This window comes from Balaenoptera musculus, chromosome 5 (genome assembly GCF_009873245.2).
Source record: "Balaenoptera musculus isolate JJ_BM4_2016_0621 chromosome 5, mBalMus1.pri.v3, whole genome shotgun sequence".
Lineage (NCBI taxonomy): Eukaryota > Metazoa > Chordata > Mammalia > Artiodactyla > Balaenopteridae > Balaenoptera > Balaenoptera musculus.
In genome coordinates, this window is record NC_045789.1 from 19,086,221 (window position 1) to 19,094,333 (window position 8,113).

Consider the following 8,113-nt stretch of genomic DNA (forward strand, 5'->3'; position numbering starts at 1 on the left):
GATTCCTTTTATCATTCCTATCTTTTATGGTTCCTGGGTTGATTTCATACTTAGGAAACTCCAACCTACTCTAAGAGTATTTTTTAAAAATCTCTCTTTTATGTAGTTTTTATATCTTAAGTTTAAATTTTTCAACTATTTAAATTTTTTTAGTGTAATGTGTTAAGAATCCAACTTTATTTTCTCAGACATATTACCCAATTGTACTATATATTCTTTTCTTTCTTTTAGTTTGTGTGTTTATTTATGATTGTGATTTTTTTCCACAGTTGTGCCTATGAGCAGTTTTATCCATGTCTGTGTTTTGCCTAAAAACATTGCTGATGAATTCTCCTTGACTACTCACTCTCCCTTTACTTGGGAACAGTTAAAGTGTCCCATAACACTAGAGATGGGTGCATTCTCTTTGTTATAACAACTACTACACCTTACTGTGATACGTGATATGTATGAACCCAGCTTCTGGTGCCACAGAAATGTCAGGTTGTATCTGCTGCTTACTAGCTGTGTGCCTTTGGCATCTTAATGTCTCATTGACTCAGTTACCTTACCTGTAATAAATGAGGTTATTGTGAGGATTAAATGATTTCACGCTTATAACATATTTAAAATGGTTTCTGAGAGAAAACCGTAATTCAAAATGACACATGCACCCCAATGTTCATAGCAGCACTATTTACAATAGCCCAGAGATGAAGCAACCTAAATGTGCATCAGCAGAGAATGGATAAAGAAGTTGTGGTACATACATACAATGGAATATTACTCAGCCATAAAAAGGAAAGAAATTGAGTCATTTGCAGAGATGTGGTTGGACCTAGAGAGTGTCACACAGAGTGAAGTAATCAGAAAGAGAAAAACAAATATCGTATATTAATGCATATATGTTGAATCTAGAAAAATGATATAGATGATCTTATTTGCAAAGCAGAAATAGAGACACAGACATAGAGAACAAACATATGGATACCAAGGGGGAAAGGTGGGGGTGGGAGGAATTGGGAGATTGGGATTGACATATATACACTATTGATACTATGTATAAAATAGACAACTAGTGAGAACATACTGTAGAGCACAGGGAACTCTACTTAATGCACTGTGGTGACCTAAATGGGAAGGAAATCCAAAAAGAGGGGATATATGTTTATGTATAGCTGATTCATTTTGCTGTACAGTAGAAACTAACATCATAAAGCAACTATACTCCAAAAAAAATTAATTTAAAAAAATGGTTTCTGGTGCATAGTCAAGGCTCTGTAAGTGTTTGCTGTTATAATTATTATACCTCTGTGGTTTGGGAGAAAGAGGAAGAGAACTGAGTCATGGGCAGCTTGAAGACTGTGGATCTTAGACTTCTGATTCAGAAGTGAACTCAGTCTTGTTCAGAGATTGTGTTTTTTGTTTGTTTGTTTCTTTTTGTTTTTGTTGAAGTACGATTGACTTAAAACACTATGTTAGTTCCAGGTGTACAACATAGTGGTTCAATATTTCTGTACAACACAAAATGATCACCACCACAAGTCTAGGTACCATCTGTCACCATACAAAGTTATTACAATATTACTGACTATATTCCCCATGCTGTATATACAATCCCCATGACTCATTTATTTTGTAATTGGAAGTTTGTACCTCTTACTCTCTCTCACCTATTTCACTCATTCCCCCACCCTCTCCCCTTTGGCAACCACCTGTTTTTTCTCTGTATCTATAACTCTGTTTCTGTTTTATGTTGGTTCATTTGTTTTATTTTTTAGATTCCACATATAAGTGAAATCATACATTATCTGTCTTTTTCTGTTTCACTTATTTCACTTAGCATAATACTGTCTAGGTCTGTCCATGTTGCTGCAAATGGCAATATTTCATTTTTTAAAAAATATTTATTTATTTATTTATTTGGCTGCGCCAGGTCTTAGTTGTGGCATGTGGGATCTTTGCTGCCACATGAGGGATCTTTAGTTACAGCATGTGGGCTCTTAGTTGCAGCATGTGGGATCTAGTTCCTTGATCAGGGATCGAACCTGGGCCCCCTGTGTTGTGAGCACAGAGTCTTAGCCACTGGACCACCAGGGAAGTCCCAAGATTTCATTATTTTTACGACTGAGTAATATTCCATTGTAGTTATGTATATCACGTCTTTTTTATCCATTCATCTGTTGATGGATATTTAGGTTGCTTCCCTATCTTGGCTACTGTAAACAATATTGCTATGAATACAGGGGTGCACACATATTTTTGAATTAGTGTTTTTGTTTTCTTAGGAAAAGTACCCAGAAATGGAATTGGTGGAACTTATGGTAGCTCTATTTTTAATTTTTTGAAGAACCTCAAACAATTTTCCATAGTTTCTGTACCAATTTACATTCCTACCAACAGTGCAGGATTGTTCCCTTTTCAGAGATTGTGTTCTTAACCGCTAGTTTTTATGCCTCTCTCTAATTTTTCTTCCATTTGGTGCAAATCCTTCTGTATTTGAAAGACATTTTTCATATTAAAAAAAAAGCATTATAGTCAGCCTTTCATATTCATGGGTTCTGCATGTGCAGATTCAACCAACCACTGATTGAAAATATTGGGGAAAAAATTCCAGAAAGTTCCAGAAGTCAAAACTTGAATTTGCTACATGCCTGAAACTATTTACATCGCATTTACATTGTATTAGATATAAGTAATCTAGAAATGATTTAAAGTATACAAGAGGATGTGCATAGATACAGAATATGCAAATTCTATGCCTTTTATATGAAGGACTTGAGCATCTCTGGATTTTGGTATCTATGTGGGGTCCTGGAACCAACCCCCTGCGCATACTGAGGGATGACTGTACTTTAATTGTTTTGCATTTAAATTTTTTAATGTGGAAAATTCCAAACATACACAAAAGTAGTAAGAATAATAACAAATCTCATTTACCCATAACCCAACTTTAATTGTTATCAATTTATGGCTTTCAAAGTTCTTGGTATGAACCTTTCCCTGGTTTCTACACAAATGAGAATATTGTTTTAGCACTTAGGAAAAGGAGGATCCGTGGGTCTGTACCTATCTATTTAGATTTTCTGAAAGTCTTAAATACTTGTGCTATTCTGATTTAACTGCTTTTTCTTGCAACTATAACAGCCTTATCAGGCTGTTACATCTGTCCCATTTTCTTTGTTTCTACTCTAATTGCCTTACTTTGGCCCATCATCACTTTTCTCCCCTAAATTATTGCAATAACAGCCCAACTGATCTTCCTGCATTCAGACTTCTATATTCAGTCTACCCTCCACACTGTTGAAAGATTATTGTTATATCACAAGCCTAATTATGGCACTCTATTTAGAAGCCCAAGAATTGCTCTCAGTTGCCTACAAAATAAAATTCAAATTTTCTTTTTTCCACAAGAATCTGAAGTGGGTCTTTTTAGCCTTTCCTGAGAATATCTTTCACTACGTACTACAGTTCTTCCATTCTAAGATACCATTGATTATGATACATCATTGATGTAATAACAGCTTTTAGGTATGAGTCCAAGGGGCATGGTGGACCTTATACATCATGGATAAGCTATATCATGATTTCACAATTATTAAAATGTGAAGACATTTAATGATTCCTTAATCATAGATACAGTATCAAGGTAACAGCAAAAAATGGATGGCATACACTTTTTTTTTTATAAATGTGTGGCATACACTTTTATTCAACATAGTTTTGAAAATCCCAGACATAGTAGTCACAGAAGAAAAAGAAATAAAAGGAATCTAATTTGGAAAGGAAGTATAACTGTTACTGTTTGCAGATGGCACGATACTATACACAGAAAATCCTAAAGACACCACCAGAAAACTAGTAGAGCTCATCAGTGAATTTGGTAAAGTTGCAGGATACAAAATTAATATACAGAAATCTGTTGCATTTCTATACACTAAAAACGAACTGTCAGAAAGACAAAATTAAGGAAACAGTGCCACATACCACTCCATCAAAAAGAATAAAATACCTAGGAATAAACCTACCTAAGTAGGTAAAAGACGTGTACTTGCAAAACTATAAGATACTGGTGAAAGAAACTGAAGACAACCCAGGAAAGATATACCATGTTCTTGGGTTGGAAGAATCAATATTGTTGAAATGACCATACTACCCAAGGCGATCTACAGATTCAATGCAACCCCTATCAAAATACCAATAGCATTTTTCACAGAACTAGAAAAAATAATTTTAAAATTTGTATGGAAATACAAAAGACCCCAGATAGCCGATACAATCTTGAGAAAGAAGAACAGAGCTGGAGGAATTATGCTCCCTGACTTCAGACTGTAGTACAAAGCTATAGTAAACAGTACGGTACAGGCACAAAAACAAAAATATAGGTCAGTGGAACTGGATAGAGAGCCCAGAAATAAACCCACGCCCTTATGGTCAATTAATCTATGACAAAGGAGACAAGAATATACAATGGAGAAAAGATAGTCTCTTTAATAAGCGTTGCTGGGAAAACTGGACAGCTAATGGAAAAGAATGAAATTAGAACATTTCTCTAATACCATATACAAAAATAAACTTAAAATGGATTAAAGACCTAATTGTAAGACTGGATACTATAAAACTCCTAGAGGAAAACATAGGCAGAACACTCCTTGACATAAATTGCAGCAATATTTTTGTGGATCCATCTCCTAAAGCAAAGGAAATAAAAGCAAAAATAAATGCAATCTAATTACACTTAAAAGTTTTTGCGGAGCAAAGGAAACCATCGACAAAATGAAAAGACAACCTACTGAATGGGAGAAAATATTTGAAAATGATATGACTGATAAGTGATTAATATCCAACGTATATAAACAGCTCATACAACTCAACATCAAAAAAACAAACAACCTGATTATATAATGGGCAGAAGAACTGAATAGATATTTTTCCAAAGAGGACATGAAAGATGGCCAACAGGCACATGAAAACATACTCAACATCACTAATCATTAGGGAAATGCAAATCAAAACCACAATGAGATATCACCTCACACCGGTCAGAATGGCTATCATCAAAAAACAAAACAAAACAAAACAAAAAAACACCCCACAAATAACAAATGTTGCCAAGGATGTGGAGAAAAGGGAACTCTTGTATACTGTTCGTGGGAATGTAAATTGGTGTAGCCACTGTGGAAAACAGTATGGAGGTTTCTCAAAAAACTAAAAATAGAACTAACATATGACCCAGCAATTCCACTCCTGGGTATATTTCCGAAAAAAATACTAATTTGAAAAGATACATGCACCCCAATGTTCATAGCAGCATTATTTACAATTGCTGAGAAATGGAAGCAACTTAAGTGTCTATTAACAGATGAGTGGATATAGAAGATATGGTATACATATAAAATGGAATACTACTCAGCCACAAAAAAGAATGACATTTTGCCATTTGAAGCAACATGGATGGACTTGGAGGGCATCATGCTAAGTGAAATAAGTCAGAAAGACAGATACTGTATGATATTAGGTATATGTGGAATTTTAAAAATACAACAAACTAGTGAACATAACAAAAAAGAAGCAGATTCACAGATATAGAGGTATAAAATAAGCTACAAGGATATACTGTACAACATGAGGAATATAGCCAATATTTTATAATAACTATAAATGGAGTATAACCTTTAAAAATTGTAAATTACTATATTGTACACCTGTAACTTATATTGTACAGCAACTATACTTCAATTAAAAAAATACACAGCATATTAAGCTGGGTAATTCAAGGAGAGTTTAGTAAGGGAGTTATTTACAAGACATGGGCAAAGTTTAGGGAGCCACCGGAACGTGGTGCAGTACCCGAAGGATAGCTTTGGGATGGGATTGGGGACTGTTACAACCTCTAGGTCTGAAGGAGCAAGGGGAAGGAGCATTACCGGTATCTAGAGAGGGAAGTGTATGGAGCTGGACTCTAAACAAGATCCGTGCCTTCAGCAGAGGGAGCCATGGAAACTTGGCAAGGAAGGGGCCAGGAACAGGTATTCCTACTTCAGTCTTCCCCTACCCTCTTATTTTCAGGTTAGCTGAACCCAACTGGAAGCCAGAGGAAAAGCAAGTCTACCAATGCAAGTAAACTTCCCAAGGCACAGAGCGTGAGGACTCAAGGTGGAGCACAGTGAAGAGGGGACCCAAAGGAACAAGTGCAAGTTATCTGACACACCTCCCATCCCATCTACATTCCCTCTTAAATCACAGATTAAATCTCCACACATCTGTAGATCTGCACATTTTGCTGTTATCTAGTCTTCAAGCCCAGCTTAATTTCCACCTTTTCCATGAGGCCTTCTTTGCCTTCTTTAGTTAATTTGTTCTCCCACGTGTGCTCATAAAATTCCATTTAAAAGATTTAACTTTTATACTTCAAGAGGTGTCTATATATTTGTCCTCTCTGATATAAACACTTTGATGGTAAGGAATATTTTACAATCATTTTGTCTTACCCTTTCCCCCTGAAAACGCACAAACCCACCTGTCACACTGTCCTCTACCCAGAATCAAATATTTCAGAGCTGGAAAAAAGTCCTAGAAACAACTAACCCAACAATCTTATTTTACAGTTGAAGAAACTAGATCTCAAATCAATGTTGGTAACAGCCTAATAAATGCCAGTTGAAGTGAAAGTGAAGTTTCATCCAAAAAGGTCAATGGTGTCTTCAAGAGCACTTTGAAAACAAGTGGGCAAAAAATTACCTTTTTGTGGAAAATCTATGGTACCTTGTCACCTGGAAGATGGTTGATGATTTTGATTTTCACTCAAGGCTCCCTGCCCTTATAAGAAGATTGAATTAAGTTAATTCATATAGTCTTAGCAGAGAACCTGGCACATGGTAAACTTAAATAAAAGTGGGTATTTGCTCTGGGGACATTCTGGTGGGATAACTTTCAAGAATTTCAAAATAAGGGAAATAAGATTTTCCTCTGATACTTCAACCGTAAAATTAAACACAAATAAATGTGGAACATTCATACTGTGTAATAATACATACCTGTTAAAATGATGACATACATTTGTAGTTACTGACATGGAAAAATGTCTATAGCACATTGTTGAGTAAAAAAGTAGGTTATAAAAAGGCATGTATAATGTGATACTTTTTTCATTTTAATTGAGGGTGATCTGGAAGGATGTTTACCAAAATGTTAACAGTGCTTTTAACTGGCTAGTGGTTCTCTGGTCAATTTTACATTATTTATGCTATTCTGGAATATCTGGAATATTTAAATGTTTTATAACGAGCTTGTATTGTTTTTAAAATCAGAAAATAAATGTTATTTTCATGTTAAAAGCAAAACCCAATAATAGGTAAAGTCACCTTAAATAGAGTGGCTTCTAGACCAACCAAACTAGACTGTAAAGATAGAAAGCATTAACATGTCTAAAGGAAGAATGTGTGAATGTGTCAGACAGCAGGGGTCTGGTCTGTTATCAAAATGCTGAATGAGAAGAGTCAGGGAAGCAAATTTAGACAGTACCCATCCAAGCACTGTCCAAGAGAGGGAGAATCATAGCCAGTGGAGAGGATTTACTGACAAGATCATTCCTGTTGTTAGATGAGTACCTCAGGCACTCTCATCCTGATTACATTAAATTATAACAAAAGAGAGAAAAATAAATATACTGTTAGAAACAAGAAAGGGAATGTAACCAAAAATCTGGAAGAGATTTTTAAAAATTACATGAATGTGTTATATACAACTTATTGCAAAAAAAAAAAAAAAAAAAAGGAAAATTAAAGAATTTAGCCCAGAGGAGTCATGGCTAAATACAATAGTAACAACAGAAGAAATTGAGAAGATGTCAAACTGTTAACTCTCCCCAAAACAAAAGGCCCAAATGGTTTAACTGATAAATTATATCAGATTTCAGAGAACAGATACTACATAGCATATTTAGATATTTTGGAACAAATATAAAAAGTGGAAATTTCTCAGTTCATTTTAAGAGGCTAACCTGATTCTGACATAAAATACAGACAAAGAACAAAAATTAAAAATTAAATCTACAGAAATAATCACTTAAAAATAGAGGAAAAAGTGGGGTGGGAAGTGCTGAAATGGGTGAGGGGGGTCAAAGGTACAAAGT

General features: G+C 35.0%; 1 non-coding gene across 1 annotated transcript; it reads right to left on the reverse strand.

Annotated features, from left to right (window-relative positions):
• Nucleotides 1-2,006: 2,006 nt before the first annotated feature.
• Nucleotides 2,007-2,079, reverse strand: TRNAV-CAC. The gene has a single exon. It is a non-coding gene; the product is annotated as a tRNA-Val (tRNA).
• Between the last annotated feature and the right edge of the window lie 6,034 nt (nucleotides 2,080-8,113).